At 40.8% G+C, this 19,365-nt stretch overlaps 1 non-coding gene across 1 annotated transcript; it reads right to left on the minus strand.

The window, feature by feature from the left end:
* Nucleotides 1-8,123: 8,123 nt before the first annotated feature.
* Nucleotides 8,124-8,196, minus strand: Trnaa-agc (transfer RNA alanine (anticodon AGC)). The gene has a single exon. It is a non-coding gene; the product is annotated as a tRNA-Ala (tRNA).
* Nucleotides 8,197-19,365: the final 11,169 nt, after the last annotated feature.

Below are 19,365 nucleotides of genomic sequence, written 5' to 3' on the forward strand. Positions count from 1 at the left end.
TTCTATAGCTATCCTGACTCATCTATAGGAAATTACTACTTCTCGAAGAGGAAATGGATTTGAGTCGTAACCAAAGAACATTGGAATAATTTTCGAAGGTTTTTTAGTCCGAATCGAAGATATGGTGATAGAAACCCGTGTATTTCTCCACTTCCCTCCGATCCCCCATAATCCCCCCATACCCCCTTTGCCCCTTCCCCTCCTGATTCCCCCTCCCCTAACTAATCTGCATCGTTCTTTCTTTCAACGTTACATTTACACTGTTGTAATTTTCTTCATGTGTATCACCCACCAGACGATCAAGAAAGAAGAGAGGCATGGTACGTTATTGATCATGAACAAGTTTATAAAATCAAGTTCATTGAGAAAGATGCTCTTAATTCAGGTTATTTTATGATTTTATAGCGTGTTTTGCAGGTTTCTGGGCAGCTTAAACATCTTGCGGGAATTATCTTGTGGATTCGCCTTTTTGCTTTCCGTTTTGTTCTTTAAGTTTTGTTTGCTGGTTTTTATTTTCGTGATTATTTTGTTTGTTTGTTTCTTTTTCACTTTAAATGAGTTTTTTTTCTTCATAGAAAAAATCTGCAGTGGAGTATAACTGAAATTTTCGTTAGGAAGTTATTAAATCGATTTTCTGCTAATCAGTCAAACATAAACGAGAAACGACAAAACGCCACATGAGTAAAATTTCAAATTTACCAAATTACGCAGAGGGGAGCAACTCAATCAGGGTCAATCAGTGAGGGATATTTAGAATTTAGAATGTGTCAAATTCGAGTAATGAGATAGTTCGAAGCGAACTCGGCGGTGGTAACCATTTCTGAGGTCGATAGTTTGACCGCAATCAGAAAGTTGAACCCCCGCAAGGCTGCGGGTGCCGATGGGATACCTAGTTGGGTGTTTAGGGGATATGCTGACTTTATAGCTAAGCCAGTGACTTCCATCCTTAATTGTAGCTTTGCTGAGCAACAACTTCCCCCATCTTGGAAGCTGGAGGATGTGGTACCCATTCCTAAACAGAAATCTGTCGAAGTCATAAAAAAGAACTTACGACCCATTTCCCTCACACCAATAATTTCCAAATTAGCCGAAGAGTTCGTGGTATCTGCGTTCATCGGTCCGGCTGTGTTGAAAATTATCGATCCCGACCAGTTTGGAGCCTTACCGAAATCCTCCACGGCCCTAGCCATGACGTCCATGCTCCATCACTTGACGCGCGCAACTGATGGCACGGGATCTGCAGTCAGTGTGGTCCTGTTTGACTACCGCAAAGCTTTTGACTACATTGACCATCAACTGCTCACTCATAAAATTTACAGTCTTGATATGCCTCGGGTTGTAGCACGTTGGGTTGTCGACTTCTTAGTGCATCGCTACCAACGCATAAAATTATCTGCTGATTGTCTCTCTGAGTGGGGCCCCGTACCAGCTGGTGTACCTCGGGGGACAAAATTGGGGCCATGGCTCTTCTTGCTAATGATAAACGATCTAAGAATTCCCCAGGTTCAAACTTGGAAGTACATTGATGACACGACGGTTGTAGAGATCGTCCCGCGTAACGCATTAGGTGACGCCCAAACCGCTGTTAAAGTGGTGGAGGACTGGTCCAAGGCACAGAAGATGCAGCTTAACGCTGACAAATGCAAAGTTATGGTCATCGACTACAAAAGGCAGAAACACCATTTAGTTCCCCTCTTGGTAGATGGCAAAGAATTAGAGACGGTAGAGTCGGCTAGGATCCTAGGCGTGACTATTTCGTGTAACCTTAAGTGGAACAACCACATTAATGATGTTATAAAAAGAGCAAACAAACGATTATACTTTTTAGTCCTCCTGAAGAGAGCCAGCGTCCCAGCGGATGACACAATTAATTTTTATTGTACAACTATACGTCCTGTTCTGGAATACTGCGCACAAATATTCCATCATGCGTTACCTGCGTATCTTAGTGATGACATTCAAAGGGTCCAAAGACGCGCATTATCCATCATTTCACCAGTACTGTCATACCATGACTCTTTAAAAAAGGCACGGTTTAGCTTCGCTCTATGACAGACGCATTAAATTGTGTATGGATCTGTTTTTGTCAGTCTCAAATCCATCTCACAAATTATATAATTTGCTGCCAGATAGACATCTTTCAGCTTACAATACTAGACACCGGCGCGTTTTTAACATGCCGCGCTTTCGCACTGATCGTTTTAAATCTTCAATTACCCGGGCTATGTGCGCGTGTGCTAACCTAGATTTTTAGCTATTCCACTGCTGTATATTAGTTATAGTTGTTATATTAGTAATTTTGTTTCTCTTATCATTTTTGTAATTGGTTGTCTTATGTAGTCTTATATAATCAAAGATTGTGAAAAGCACGCAATTCAGCCTATGACTGCAATGTGTTTTATTTGGTAATAAACTATCTATCTAATAAACTATCTCAGGACACTTGATTGACATGCATAGTTTCTAGTTTGATTGAAGGACCGGTCATGATTTATCATCTGGATATGTGGGTCGGCGGATTTTGGTTGTGTCACAATTTACCGGTTTCCTCTCCTCCCCCCCCCCCCCTCCCACGACCCTGTTGTATTCAAACGATCCTCCCTAATGGGCAGTAAATTCTCCATACTCCCAGTTTGTACTTGCGATGACTGTTTGCCATGGCAACCAGAAGAGGGGTCCTTCCACTCCCCCTTTTCTATCTATTCAGTCCAGTAACTTAAAAACAGCTGTTTTAAAATAACTTTTTTTTTATATACAAGTTAGCTTTTCGATTGGGCTAAGCAAATTTTGTAGACCCTGTTATGCGTTTGAGCATACACTTATAACTCTTTTGGTGATAGAAACATTTAATACATATCTCTGGCATTCTGAGGAAATATGGACCAAAAATGAAGAAATCAGTTGAGTTTAAACTGTGTGCTGTTTACAGGAGTTTTTCTTGATTATGCTCATCGTGGTACAGAGATAACTATTATCAAAGGAAACGTTGAGAAACCTTGTAGTAAAGAGAAAACTGCGGCTATTATTTCACTAAAAGAACCTTTGAAAAGATCTAATAATGTTTATATCCCCATTCCGCAGTGGGGAAGTTTTTTTTAGGGACATGTGGTTTTGATTGAAAATTAACACTTAATACGATATAAAACGCAAAAAATGTATATTTCAGTGAAAATGTGCTTGGCAGGATAAATTCAGCGAAGACGTTCACACTCACTTAAAAGCAACCTTCAAACGCTATCTTAGCATATCACACAGAACACTTTTTTTACACCTTTTAAGCATGCATTCTACGGCTACTTTTGCTGTTCTTTTTCGTTTTTTATTAGCCGAGTCCGTCAAAACCCCTTTATCAAATGTTTCCAAATGTTTTTTCTTTGTTGAGAGAGCTCGTCGCCATGAGATTTTTTTTTAAAGCCTTGTGTAATCTAAGAGGCTTCGAACAAAAATTGAGTTAGTCATTAGTAGGGTGTGACCTCTCTCTAGATTGCCATGGCAACCATGTTTTTCTCGAAAGGTTTGGTATCTACCTATACAAACAACCACCATTATACTTCGCTGTGCTGCTCAGAAACGCAAAATTGGCCTTAATTTTATTCATATCGAGAGCAAATGCAGGGTTATGCAATCACAATTTTTTCAATGGTTGAGGCAAATAATCAAATATAGTTCTAAGGGAACATGGATCACTTTAAGCCTGACTGCGGAAATTCAAGAGGACCAAATTTTTTTGAAATTAGTTTTTTCAAATTATTGACAAATGAAAGAATGATGTAAACACGGGTTATGATCAGGAACCAGTCGTTATTTATTGCCTGGAGGGGGGGGGTTTAGGGGATTTTAGTTGTAGCACGAAAAATTTATCTGATCCTCCCATCAGGCTCTGCAGTATTTTTATGACCCCTCCCCCCCTTATTGGAACTTAATTGGCAGCTAGCTTTTGATAGTCCTCCCTTTGTTCTATGTTGGCGACGAGTTTTGGTCGTGTGACGAAAAAATCTCAAGGGTCTGTAATATTTTTATGTTCCCCTCCCTCTCATCAGCAATTGATTGGCAGGTATATCATTTATAGTCCCCCCTCCATTAATACTCCCCCCTTCATTCCCCCAGAAAACCTTGTGATCCCCCAAACCCTTTCCCTAAGGGAATAGGATGATAATGATTCGCACCTTACATCGTGAAGGTCATGAAGCATATAGTTAGCTTAGGATTTAAAAGAGCAAATTTGAGCTTCCAACTCCGTACTGTCACGATGTAGACAGGGAACCCAGTGCTGCTAAGTCCTTAACCTGAAAACTATGTGACCCCCCCCCCCTCCCCCAAACCATTCACCCATTCCACCTGGCAAAATAAATAACCTTACATCGTGAAGACCATGAAGGATATATTTAGCTTAGGATTTTTAAAAAAGTGCAAATTTGAGCTTCCAACCCTGTATTGTCATGATGTAGTAAGGGAACTCAAAATGTTTATAGAACATCATGATGCACTGATTTTGTTAAAAAAAATAATTGAAATAAGCAGGAAAAAAATTTGACCATGTCTCTTCTCGACAAACTCTGCTAATGAATAAGGTTGCAAGCTTTTTACAGCTATTTCTGCCGAGCTGATGAATGTTCTATTATATCACCAACATGGGCTGGTGTAGTGGTCCTTCAGAGATATTAAAATAAATAAGAATTGACCACTTTCAAAAATGGCTGCCGGATTAATATTCTTTTGTTTAAGTTTCAATTAGCCTTTCTTGCCTCGCTTGAGATAATGTCTTCTTTTGAATTTTGTACTGGAGAACGAGGCCAGAAAGGCTAATTTAAATTTAAACAAAAGAATATTAATCCAGCAGCCATTTATGAAAGTGGTCTATGAGCTGTGCGCTTAAAAATTTTAAACCAGGTTGAAAATTCTAAACCAGTTTAAAATTTTTAACCCAGTTTAAAAAAAATTAAACCAAAGGTAAAATTTGAACCACAACATATACTTTTTATTGTTTGCATTTATACAAGTCATAGCTTGAGTTTGCTCATTCATTTGTTCAGCAGTTTTATAAAGTTTCCCCCAATTTCAGATTTTCATTTGACATGGTCGATAATAAATTTACCCTTGAACTCCCAGTAGTGATTAACATGTAACTTCTCCATACAATATCCCAGACATTATTCAGTAAACAAGTAATGAGAATACTCAAACTTATCAGGTAGAAGTTTTTACCTTGATCTAACACCAAATTCTCGTAACTAATTTACAAGAAAATGTGTAGCAGCTGGAGGGGAGAATTGAAAGTGATCAGATTTTGGGAGTTAGAAGGTTAACACAGTGAAAAGTATAAACGAGTAGAAAATATCTTTTGTAGAACAGGAGGCAATTACCATGATAAGCTTTTCCTTGATGACATTGCCATTGAATTATTTCTTTTTTCTTTTAGGTTTGAAAGATGATGCTACAAGATTCAAGGAATTTATTGATCAAAATAAAGTTTATGAGATGTCTCGCTTAGACATCGGTGTCCTCTTTAAAGAAAGAGCATCAAGAAGAGCGATGTCTGCCCAGTGTTGGGTTAATAATGATTAGAAATCTTGCACTTTTAAAAGTCTTTTGGCGGGAAAATTGTCGTTTGGAAAGAAGTTTGCACTTTTGAATTGTGCTTAGTGTTCATCAAAAAGTATACTGTAGAAAGTCTTTTGGTGGGAAAATATTTACAACATGAAAAAGATTTCCTCCCATGAAAAGTCACATATATCTTTTGTTGTAGCGCTAAATGCCTTCAAATCTACAGAAATTTCCTTCCTCTCGGCAACCCTCCAAACATAAAAACAGAGTAACAGAGAGCCTATGTTTCGACTGGTTACCAGGCCCTTTCAAAAGCACAATTTTTTCGTTATTTTTACAACCATTCAAAAACAATTAAAAAAATAAAGAGACAGTATAATAGAAGCAGGTTCCTTTGCAGTAAATGGCTTGAACCCGGGGGTAACATGTGAAGGTGTAGTCTGATCGTCCGGGTGAGTTTAGTCCTGAGAAGGACTGTTGTCGGTGGTAGTGACTGACGTTTCGACAACCTGTGCGGAAGTCATCATCAGAGTCAAGTGAAAGATTGTTGTCAGTAGAATGTTTTCATTCCAGTTCGTGTGAAATGATCGGTTGGTTTTGCCGTGATGTTATAGGCTGTAAGACTCAAGTGACGTAAGTCGGTCGTGATTGGTCTGTTTCGATCTGTCGGTAAAGTTAGGTCGTTCTTTTTCGGTCGTTTGTGATGTTTATATCGTGAATGAGTCGTTTGTATGGAGCGGGTAAGTGTTGACATCTGTTTAGGGGAGTCTGTTCTAAGTTAGTAAACCAGCTTTCCAGAGTCAGTCGTTGAAAATAGTCAGTGCTGTAGGTTAGGCATTGCGCAGAGTTCCAGTCAATGTTGTGGTTGGTAAGTCGATGGTGTTCAGCACTGTGATTGCTGACATCACCTTTCCTCGTCGCCCGTCTGTGTTCAGTCAGTCTTGTTGTGAGGTTTCTGCCAGTCTCACTGATGTAGGAGGCTTGGCAGTCGGAACAATTGATCTTATAAATCGTTCCCTGTCTGTTCCTCGGTTCGTCTTTGTCTTTAACGTTGGTTAGTAACTGACGTAGTGTGGTGATGGGTTTCTGGGCGACGCGGATATTGAAGGGTAGTAAGATGCGCGAGATGTTTTCAGACATGCCTTTTATGTACGGTATGGTTCTCGTAGGGGTTGCGGTGTCGTTTGTTTCGGTAGTCGTAGTGGGTCGGTGAGTGTTTCGTCGGATGAAGTCGTTATTGTTGTTGTTCTTCGTTAAAACACGGTGAAGGTATTTGTTCTCGTCGGATAAGCTGTCTGTCGAGTCGCATACTAGTTGTGCGCGTCGTGTTAGAGTTCTGAGAGCTGTGGCTTTGTGTGATGTAGGGTTGTACGATGACTCGTCCAGTAATCTGTCGGTGTGTGTCGGTTTCCTGTAAACTGTCGTCCGTAATGAGTTGTCGTTGTGGCTTACCAGGCAGTCTAGAAAAGGAAGTTTGCCATTTTCTTCGACTTCTGTGGTAAACTGTATGTCAGTGTTTTGTTCGTTAAGGCGGTGGTGGAATGCATCAATTTCGTCGTGTCGAACGGCGGTGAATGTGTCGTCAACGTATCGTAACCAAAGCCACAACTATCAGAACTCTAACACGACGCGCAAAGACTAAAGACCAACCAGGCACTTTTAAATGCGCTCGTGCACGATGCCAAACGGGTCCTTTCATTCACAACACTGAGAAAATATCGGGACCCAAACGATCCATTTAGATCACCGATCACTTCACGTGCTCCTCTGCCAATGTAATCTATTGCATAACTTGCACTTATTGCAAAAAGATTTACATCGGCGAAACAGGCAGAAGACTAGGTGACCGATTCCGAGAACACCTTCGCGACGTGGAGAGGAATGACAAGGACACATCGAAACCAGTCGCTAGACATTTTGACTTACCTAACCATTCTAAGCAATGTATGGCAATCTGCGGTCTTTCCTTACAATTAGGTAGCACGGAAAGCCGGAAAACTCTTGAACAAAAGCTCATCTTTCAAACCGGCAGTCTAAACCCTACAGATATCAACGAACGCTTTTCATTCCACTAATTTATTCGTGTTTTTCTCGTTGCCATGTTCCCACCAATCACGTAGCTCCTTTTTCTGCCTTTAAAAGCACACACAACCCACAATTCCCCTATTCGCTCTGACGAAGGGCTAATGCTCGAAACGTCAGTTTTTATAAGCGTAACGGTGGCCAATTTACCATTTCAACTTTGTTGATATATTCAAATTATTTCGTTACCCCCCACCGCCCACCGACGCAGCCCCAAACAGTTTCTTTGGAAACTATCAGCCTTTATTCTTAAAGTTGTGTGTTTGGAGACCTTTTTTCTCTCCATGATGGCCGAGGAGATCTTTGATCTGTGTGACAATGTGAAAATGACCACGGTATTTTATAAAAGTACAATTTACCTCATTCCCTATAAAGCTCTATAATCAAACAACAACAAACATATGTATGAACTGCGGTTATGAAACGTATATGTGCACGATCCTTCGCAGTAAAGCACTATTTGAGCAATAGTGAAAATCAGACCTGCAAAAAATTTCAGGCCTGTACGGGATTCGAACCACTGACCTCTGCGATGCTAGTGCAGCGCTCTACCAATTGAGCTAACAAGCCAACTGGGAGCAGGCCATCAAATTAATTCGACATAAACCCGTAGATGATAAATCAAACAACAACAAACATATGAAACATATGTATGAACTGCGGTTATGAAACGTATATGTGCACGATCCTTCGCAGTAAAGCACTATTTGAGCAATAGTAAGTAAGTAAGTAAGTAAGTAAGGACTTTATTTATAGAGGGGGACACGTAACAGCTGAAAAGCTGACAAACCTGTGGCCCTCTAACTAGATTATACAGCATTACAAAAAACTGATAAATAAATAAATATGTAAATAATTACAAAATTCTATGATAGAAATAGCAGGATATATTAAAAATATTCAGAAAGATAAAATTAATTTATAAAAAATTAAAATTAGATAATGTGCTATTGCTTAATATTGTTTCAAAGTTGTCCAGGTTTTTATATGAGCTTATAAAATGCTTTTTCACAGCTGTTTTGAATAGTTTTATACTAGGCTTATTTTTGATATCATGGGGAAGGCTGTTCCATAACTTAACTGCGTCAACACTGAATGCCTTGCCACCATCGTTATTTCTTAGGCATTTGGGACACACTAAATTTAAATTGCCATGTCTAGTAGACCTATTGTGTACAGAACTGTTCGTCTTGAGCAAGTCTCTGATGTAAATCGGAACATCGCCTTTAAGGCTCTTAAAAATCATTGTACACTTATTTAGTTTGATTTCATCAAAAAAAGGCAACCAGCCTAGTTTACTAAAGTTTACAACACTTCTAGAATAAGAGTCCACTCCAAGAATTACTCGGGCAGCCCTTTTCTGTAACCTTAGGAGACAGTAGAGTTCTTTAACGTCGCAGATATTCCAAACCATGCTCCCGTACATAAGGACGGGTTTAATCAAGGCGTTATAGTATAAGAGTCTTTCTTTTATTGGAAGGTATCTCTTTATCTTTTTCAATAAACCAATACGCTGAGAAAGCTTGGCCTTTAGGCTAGAAATGTGGTCACTAAATGTAAGATCTTGATCGAGTGTTACACCAAGCAGTTTATAAGAGGTTACTTGTTCTATTTCGGCCCCATCAAGGGTCACTGACAGGTGATTGCCATCAACTAATGATGAATGTAGCCTCTTTCCGGTGATAAGTAATGCTTTGGTTTTAACGGCGTTTAGGACCATCCCATTTTCGCTAGACCATTTACTTAATTTATCCATGTATTCTTGAAGACGTCGTTCCAATTCCAAAGGTGCATTATCGATATTAGCGCTGGCTTTAAATGTGGTGTCATCCGCGTAGGCATGAATTGAGTCCGATCCAACAGCTTCGGGAAGATCATTGACGAACATTAAAAATAGTAGAGGTCCTAATATGCTACCTTGAGGAACTCCATTGGTTAGCATAAGTTGTGACGAAGTCGAGTTATTTACAGTAACACACTGTTTGCGATTGAGTAGATAGCTCTGCAATAGCTTTACAACATTATCTGGAAATCAATATGATCTTAACTTTACCAGGAGAATGTCATGATTGATCAAGTCGAATGCCTTGCTATAGTCCACAAAAACTAAGCCGCTGACATTGTTCTTATCAAGGTCAAGAAGGACTTGGTCCAGAAGAAACAACAAAGCAGTATCCGTGGAGTGGTTTTTACGGAACCCTGATTGGAAGCGGTATAAAAGTGAATTTTCTGTTAAGTAGGTGTTCACAGCATTGAAGATGTGTCTTTCAAAGACTTTAGAAAGAATAGGCAAAATACTAATAGGACGATAGTTTTGAATATCTTGCTTGTTTCCTTGATTCTTGAATAGAGGTTTAACCTTTGCTATTTTCCATTGTGAGGGAAATGTACAAGTTTCAATACAGTGATTTATAATTTTAGCTATGGAGCATGATATTTCAGGAGCTGCAATCCTTAGAACTCTGGCACCAAGCCCATCGATTCCCGTGGCTTTGTGAGTAGGTATACTTAGAAGATAATCGTTAACCTCACTAGGAGTTATTTGCGGAATAAAATTCTCAATTTGACTGTTAGATTTGTCTGGTGGACCAGGAAGAGCATCATAATGAAGTTCAGGTGCCGCCTTTATGAGACGTTTATATACATCAACGAAGAAGCGGTTAAAGCGTTCAGCGATTGAATGGTCATCCTTTATCAAGTTGTTGTTTTCGTCAGCAATAGGGACGGAGTCGTCGTTATTCTTTGTATCTTTAGATAGGTCTTTAATTAAAGACCAAAGTTTCTTTGGACATTTTTGATTTTTACTGAACTGAGTTTTAAAGTACTGTTCCTTCGCATTTCTTAGTTTCCTCGTCACTTTGTTTTTAACCAGTTTAAAAGCAGACCAATCTTGCTCATTTTGTGTTCTCCTGGCCCTCTTTAGAAGATTATCGCGTTTATTTATTTCGTTGTATAGATCATTAGTGAACCATTTCGGCTGATTGATTTTCTTCACACTCTTGGACTTTAAAGGTGCGTGATTATCAAGAATGTCATTAAAGATTTTGTACCAAGATTCAACAATGTCATCGGCATCTCGAAAAACAAAGGAGATATCCCAAGGGGCTTCTCTTAGGTCTCGCAGAAAGCACTCTTTGTTAATTTTGTCGATATTTCTGTATTTGATTTTGGAATGTTGTTTACGTTGTGCATCCATGGTTTTGTAGCACCTCAAGATGGTGACCGGAAGGTGATCGGAAAGTCCAGATTTACCTATGGATACTTCTCTAATTCTAGCAGGATGACTCGAATAAATATGGTCTAAGCACGCATCAGAGGCAGGTCTTGTTACTCCATTTACCATCTGCGTTAATCCAAGACTGTTCAGTGCCTTTGCGAGACAATGTTTTGAATAACAGTTGAAATCAATATAATCCAAATTGAAGTCTCCCAGAATAATCAATTCATTGTTTTGGAGATGGGCATTTTCAATATTTTTACCCAAGCTCTCATTATAATCTTTGTTGGCTGAAGGTGGACGGTAAACACCAGATATCAAAATCGGTCTCTTTGATTTATGAGGACAAATTTGAAGCCAGAGAGTTTCAAGATCATCCAGTTCCAAATCTCTTCGACGTGAAGCCATAACTTTCTCATTTACATACGCAATTATGCCGCCACCTTTCTTCCCGATTCGATCTTTTCTGTGTAATGTGTAGCCGGGTATCATGTAATAGCTGTCTGGAATTTTACTTGATCCGAACGTCTCAGTCAGAATTAAGACGTCGAGTTTAGCAGCACTGTTGTTGTTCGAGGTGAGCATTAGCGATAGTTCTTCCAATTTGGTGTCAGTCAGTCGTTGGATGTTCCAGTGGCAGACTGATAAACCTCTGAAGCCTACAGGAGGTTGAAGGTTATTAGGTCCTGGAGTGACGGCAATATCGCCAGATAGAAGAATACACAGACAAAATTGGCCAAGCTTGACGAACCGCAACAACGCGTGGAGCTTCAAATTCAATTCGCAAGGTGTGCATTTCGAAGGCTTTGACTTACAGTTGAATGTAGGTGGAGCAGATATTTCCTTCCCAATGAAGAGTCTGACTGTAGAGCGATCGAATTCAGGTGTAATTGAAGTAAATTGGCCAAGTAAAACGCTGAAAATAGTCAATAGAAGCACGACTGCAAAAACATGTCTGCACGCCATGACTAATTTATGCAATAGTGAGAATCAGACCTGAAAAAAATTTCAGGCCTGTACGGGATTCGAACCACTGACCTCTGCGATACTAGTGCAGCGCTCTACCAATTGAGCTAACAAGCCAACTGGGAGCAGGCCATCAAGTTAATTCGACATAAACCCGTAGATGATAAATCAAACAACAACAAACATATGAAACATATGTATGAACTGCGGTTATGAAACGTATATGTGCACGATCCTTCGCAGTAAAGCACTATTTGAGCAATAGTGAAAATCAGACCCGAAAAAAATTCGAATCCCGTACAGGCCTGAAATTTTTTTCAGGTCTGATTTTCACTATCGCTCAAATAGTGCTTTACTGCGAAGGATCGTGCACATATAAAGCTCTATAATATTCCTATGATCTCTCCTGCTTCATTAGCGATTAACTAGCAGTCAGTCTTCTGTAGTCCCCCTTCTATACTCTTTCGGAGATGATTGATCCCCCACTACACCTCCCAAAAAACATGTGATCCCAAAAACCCTTCACCTCTCCCTTTCCCAGGCGATGAGTGAGACTGCTCCCTAAGACTACTCAAAAAATAAATTTCTTCACGGTAAATTCAAATTCTGATGTTTCACAAAGTATAAGTATGTAAATGATATTTCCAACTTAGTCTAAATCATCTGTAGATCTCGCGTTTGTTTGGATCAATGTGAGTATCTGAGCAACTGCTAAGCTTCTCCTCCCTTAAACCAACGTTAACCCTAACTTGTTGTCATTTGACTGTTGTTGTGTTAAGAGAGGGGTGGGTGTGCAATTGCTCAGATACTGAAATTGATCCGTTACTTTGGTCCAGGCTCCTCCGGGAATATGAGCCATTAATAATCTCCCTTCTCCACCACGCACAGTCCTGGTTTAGCATCTCAAGTGTGGTCCATGCCACTAGATGTGACCACAGTGCTTCCTCTCAGTCTGAACATCTCGCTGTGAGATGTTTTTGGGCGTCTTCTTGTCCTCGCAAGGGTTGTGGAAAAACTTCGTGAGACCGCACCCTTCTCAAAAGTAAATATTTATTATCCCTTTTTCTCTACCTCCATGGTGAACACAAACTTACCAGTTAACAAATACATACTACAATTTTCAGTCGAGTGAGAAGCGATGAAAGCCTGGCGACCAAGTTTTGAGATTAAAATCGAAAAACCAGCTCCGTTTCCACTGGCGAAGTGTCGCTTGCCTTCCTTTGAAGGCCTTCCAAATTTGACGGTTGACGACGCAGAAGTCTTGATTTTTAGTTACCAAACGAAGAAAACTGCCAGTGACTACTCAAGGGTCAGATCCCCGTCCCAAAACTTTCTCCGTGTCTTACTCAACGTATAATCGTAGTAAAAACTGTTACAACTAACCGACTTGACTAACGGAGACACTGCTTTTGTAAAGGGTCTGATTGAAAATGGCTGCTCCAATGGAATATACTGAAGAGCAATTGAATTACTACAGGATCTGTTACATTGTCACCGATGTACTAGCTGAAGGCCTTCGAACAATCTCCAAACGAGAATGGGATAATCGCTACCAGGTAACGCTGGGAGAATGGAAAGATGAACCGAAAAATGGAAATGACTTTCCGAGCCATGAATCCCCACGAAACAGAAGTAGAAACGCCCGTCTCTTGAAAACTATGACCAATGGTGACAGAGCGGAATGAGATTTTACCATGCTGTTTTATACCATTCTTTATTCCGATTGCATCAGCGATCTCAGTCCAACTGTAGAATCAAATGTGAATGACCTCAGGATATTTCGCAATAAAGTATTTGCACATAAGTTACGAGGCTACCTTTCCTGCAAAGATTTTCAAAATGCGATATTAAAGGTGAATACTGCATTTGACGCACTCGGTCTTCCGACTCTACCAATCTGTGCAATTCAAACTCAGACAAGTTTCACGACGAAAGAGTTGAGAAAAGTTCTAATAAAAGTACAGACCCTTGAAGAACAGTTGCTAAACGAAGTCTTCGCATTTTGTATTCTCCCTCCTAAACCTACACATGACGTATTCCCTCGCAGATCGGAGGTTGATAAAATCACACAACACCTCATAGAACTCAAGAATGCCAACAAAGACAGCTTAAGCACTTTGTATTTATCCGGAAACCCTAGAAGTGGAAAATCTCAGCTGGCCCATCTAGCAGGCAAGCGATTTTTCGAAGAGAGCAAAGAAGCTCCGTCTGCGATTTCATTTGTCATGACAATTAATGCCGAAAGTTTAGAAACACTTTTGGAATCGTATGCGTCCTTCGCTCGACTTTGTAAATGTCCGGATTCCTCAGTTAAAGACACTCGTAATTACAAAGATTTGAGCACAGACGAGAAAATTGCAAATATCAAAGCACTAATCAGTTCAAAGATTAGGCTTTACACATCGTGGTTATTGGTTGTTGATAATGTCACTAGTTTGCCTCATGTACGCACTTATTTGGCAGATCCAGGAAACCAACAATGGATGGGTGGGCAGTTGCTAATAACAACACAAGACACCGAGTTTATTCCTCTAACAAGCTCCTCCATTCAGCACGTCTCAGTAAGCAAAGGGATGCTTCCTGATGATGCCAGCTCTTTGCTGGGGCTCCTTTCTGGTGTCACTGATGACAAGATGGAAGAAAAAGTTGGGCATTCATTGGACCACCAGCCGCTTGCTTTGGCCAGCGCCGCCGTCTTTGTAAGACAAGTTCGGGAAGGTGAAATAGCTTCAAATTTCGGTTGGACCGACTTTCTAGAGAAACTAGAAAAAGGAAAGCTACACACAACTCAGGAAATTCTAGCCAATACAAACCCAAGCTACCCAAAAACAATGACCACAGTAATAACAGCCACCTTAGAAAAGGCAATGAGTTCCGACAGAGCTTTCAATCACGTGTTCACTTTTCTCTCTCTTTGTGCGCAACAACCATTACTAAAAGATGTTGTCGTTGACTACATTATGGAAATGGAAAAGAAATTAGAAGATAAAGACACGATTGGTGTAAAAATAAGTCGATGCCCGCTTTTGCTGTTTGACGAGGAGGAGAGCGGTATCTACATTCGAGTGCATAATGTCGTCCATTACGTTTTAAGCAGGTCAATAACTAAGAAATCTGCAAAAGATGAGCAAATCAGATCCATACTAGGGGTTGTTTCATCCTTCTCCAGATTTGAGGATCAAGACTCTCTAGTCATTGGCAAGAAAATTGTTCCTCATTTGGCAAAAGTGATTACAGACGCCGAACATTTGTTTTCTAAAGAAGGAATATTTCAAGTCGCTGAAATTGGTGCATTGACTTTGCAGGACTATTCTAACGTCTTTACAACCCTCGGAAGAATGTGCCGCAAGCATTCTCAATATCCAGCTGCAAGAAGCTACTTTACTGCAGTCCTAGCCATTATCAAGTCAAGAGACCCAAGTGATGAATTACGAAAAACAGATATCTATAGTCAACTGGGCCTTTTCTACGAGCAGCTGGGTGACCTAAAGCAGGCAAAAGACTGCCATAAGCGAGCGCTGGATGTTCGGCTGAAAAAGGTCGGACCTGACCACCTTGATGTTGCAACGTTTTACAACTACCTGGGTCTTGTCCACTGGCGGCTGGGTGACGTAAAGGAGGCAAAAGGCTTTCACCAGCAAGCGATGGATATTCGGCTGAAAAAGCTCGGACCTGAGCATGTTGATGTCGCAATGTCTTACAATAGCCTGGGCCTTGTCTACGAACAGCTGGGTGACCTAAACCAGGCAAAAGACTGTCACGAGAGAGCGCTAGATATTTGGAAAAAAAATGCTCGGATCTGAGCATATTGTGTCGCAATGTCTCTCTATAACCTGGGCACTGTGCACAGGATACTGGGTGACCTAAAGCAAGCAAAACACTTTCAAGAACGAGCACTGCATGTTCAGATAAAAAAGCTCGGACCTAACCATGTTTACGTTGCAACGTCTTGCAACAGCCTGGGTGTTATCCACCTACAGCTGGGTGACCTAAAGCTGGCAAAATACTTTCACGACCGAGCACTGGTTGTTCAGATGAAAACGCTCGGACTTGAGCATGTGCATGTCGCAACGTCTTACGATAACCTGGGTGTTGTCCTTTCGCAGCTGGGTGACCTAAACCAGGCAAAAGACTGCCACGAGAGAGCGCTGGGTGTTAAGCTGGAAAAGCTCGGACCTGAGCATGTTGATGTCGCAACGTCTTACAATCACCTGGGCGATGTCCACCGGAAGCTGAGTGACCTAAAGCAGGCAAAAGACTGCCACGATCGAGCACTGGATGTTAGCCTAAAAAAGCTCGGACCTGAGCATCTTCAAGTCGCAGCGTCTTACGATAACCTGGGTGTTGTCCACTAGAAGGTGGGTGACCTAAAGCAGGCAAAAGACTGCGACGAGCGAGCACTGGGCGTTTGGCTGAAGAAGCTCGGACCTGAGCATGTTTCTGTCGCAAAGTCTTACCATAACGTGGGCCTTGTCCACTCGCAGCTGGGTGACCTAAAGCTGGCAAAATACTGCCAGGAGCGAGCACTTGGTGTTTGGCTGAAGAAGCTCGGACCAGAGCATAATAATGTCGCAACGTCTTACGATAACCTGGGCGTTGTCCACAAAAGCTGGGTGACCTAAAGCAGGCAAAAGACTGCCACGAGAGAGCGCTGGGTGTTAAGTTGGAAAAGCTCGGACCTGAGCATGTTGATGTCGCAACGTCTTACAATCACGTGGGTGATGTCCACCGGAAGCTGGGTGACCTAAAGCAGGCAAAAGACTGCCACGATCGAGCACTGGATGTTAGCCTGAAAAAGCTCGGACCTGACCATCTTCAGGTCGCAGCGTCTTACGATAACCTGGGTGTTGTCCACCGGAAGCTGGGTGACCTAAAGCAGGCAAAAGACTGCCACGAGCGAGCGCTGGAAGTTAGGCTGAAAAAGCTCGGACTTGAGCATGTTGATGTCGCAACGTCCTACCATGAACTGAGTGTTGTCTACGAACAGCTGGGTGACTCAAAGCAGGCAGAAGACTGCTATGAGAAAGTGCTGGCTTTTCACTCAAAAACGCCTGGTCTGAAACACGTCAAGGTAGCACATACAAGTAATTGTATTATCATCATTTTTATTGTTATTGTTATCATCGTTGCTAAGTGAAGCGTATATCCCCTTAGCTCTTCTTAGATTTTTATCAGACATTTTAATGCACTTTTTGATTTTTAAGTATTTCAACACAATTTTTGTAAATTTTTAGTGATTATGGTGAAGGTAACACATACGCACAAAAACCTGGGCGCTGTGCACAATAATGGCGGTGTCATGCAAGAAGCAAAGGAGTGTTATGATCATACATCGGCGATTTATATCAAGAACTTTGGCCCTGAGGATGACCAAGTGAGGCTCGTTCAGGATGCACTTGCTCGGCTACAGCAAGAAATACATTTGATAATAAAAATTAACGGTAAAAAACTACGACGTTTCGAAGTCAGCATGACCTCATTATCAAGTAAAATGTTAAAACTGATGTAAAATTGTAGCTCAGAGATTATATACAAATAAAATGTGATAACTTCATTAGAATAATGAGCGTTCATTGTTATTGGTGTTTAGCATGTCAGATCGTGCAGTATATGTTTAAATAAATACTTTTGCGCGTATTGAGTCAGACTGCGTGTTTAGCTTTGGTTTTTGTTCGCGAATGAATAGCATTTCGTGAATTAGGCAGTCCATTTTTCCGCGGCATTTCTTGAGAACAGAAAACATTTCCTCTAGGCTAGTGGACGCTACACTGTGGGCTTCTTTCAGATGCTTGCCAATGACAGAGGCTTTATGTTCTTCTATGCGTTGATGAAGATGGCGTGTGGTATAACCGATATAATCCGCATCGCACGAATCACATTTAAAAGTGTAAACAACGCATTGGTGGTTAATTAAAGCGGGCTTCTCTTCTTGTATCTTGAGCTTTCCCTCGATCTTACGACTCGTGAAAACTGGTTGTAGGTCAGTTCCGATTTTCCGGCCAAGATCTTTCAGCTGATGTCTTACTGTGTCGGCCGATTTTTGGTCTTTAAATGGTAAAGTTATTCTTCTCCTTTCCTTGTACAGCGGCCGTGCCAGGGAAGGGAACTCTCTTAGCATAATAACAAATAGAGCATCAAAATCTTACATGTGAATTTATAAGACAGAAATACAATAAACACGACTGTCTGCACTGTTTATACCATGAATGGACCATGCCAATTTTCTTATATTTTTTTTAACCTCTAGCAAGTTGTCAAGCCGCACTATTTCAGATCTATTGTTGAGGAACCAGTCGTTAGTTATAGCCCAGAGGGGGAGGGGGTGGTGGATTTTGGGGATCATTTGGTTATTAGGGAGAACAGAGGGGGAATCAGTCGTCGTCGATAGAGTATAAAAGGAAAGAACTATAGATAATTGACGTCTGTCAATTATCTGCCAATGAGAAGGGCAGGGTGGGGAAAAGTCATAAGAATTTTACAGAGCCTTACCGGGGATTAGCTAAGACATGATAATTGAAATCCTCGCCCCCTTCCCTCTCCCAGACGATAAATATTGACCACTCCCTGAGTTCATTTCTCTGAAATAGAATCTGCTCTGAGATTTTTGTCAACATTTACCTTTTATTGTTAATTTATCTTCTATTATAAAAAGAAGGGAAATTTTTGAGATAAAAAAGGGGGTCCCACCGTTTCCAGGGCTCGTTTAGGGAATGCAGTTCTTATACAATTCCTATATTATCATGAAAATTATATCTAAGAGCACTGGCTAATTTGCATTTTCGAAAATTATTCCTTTTCCTCCGCTACGAATCTATTTCAGCGGAAGAATGACATTGCTCAATTCCGAGAAAAAAGTTAATAAGTCATCGTGCTCGTACGCGAGAAAATGCCGAAATACCTCTGGTGGGTTCCGAATATGAGTGGAACGGATTTTAACCACAACCGAAAAAACAAAAACATTGAAATATTTTCAAAGCTTTTAAACCGAGCCGAATATCCGGCGATCAAACCCCGTGTATTTCCCCACCTCCCTTTGATCCTCCACATACCCCCGATCCCCCATAATCCCCCGGTGCCCCTTTTCCCCCCTTCCTCTCCTGATCCTTCCCTTCCCAAAGGAATCTGCATCGTCCTTTTCTTCAACGTTACATTTACACTTGTGATTTTCTTCATGTGTATCAGCCATCAGGCGATCAAGAAAGAAGAAAGGCATGGTACGTTATGGATCATGAACAAGCTTATCTAATCAAGTTCACTTTTCATTTTGTTTTTTAAGTTTTGTTTGCTGGCTTTTGTTTGTTTGTTTGCTTGTTTGTTCTTTACTTTAAATGAGCTTTTCTCTTTTCTTCTGGAAAAATAATTGCGGTTGGATATGACCGAAATTTCTTTTAGGAAATAATTAGAGCGATTTTCTGCTCATGAAATCAAAGAAGCTTCTGTCAATCAAAATTGAATTGAGTTGTTAGTCACATGTAAGGGTAGGGTGTGATTTTTCATTAGATTGCCATGGTAACCATGTCTTTCTGGATATGTTTAGTATCTACCCATGTACAAGG

This window comes from Stylophora pistillata, chromosome 5, assembly GCF_964205215.1.
Source record: "Stylophora pistillata chromosome 5, jaStyPist1.2, whole genome shotgun sequence".
NCBI classification, from domain to species: Eukaryota; Metazoa; Cnidaria; class Anthozoa; order Scleractinia; family Pocilloporidae; genus Stylophora; species Stylophora pistillata.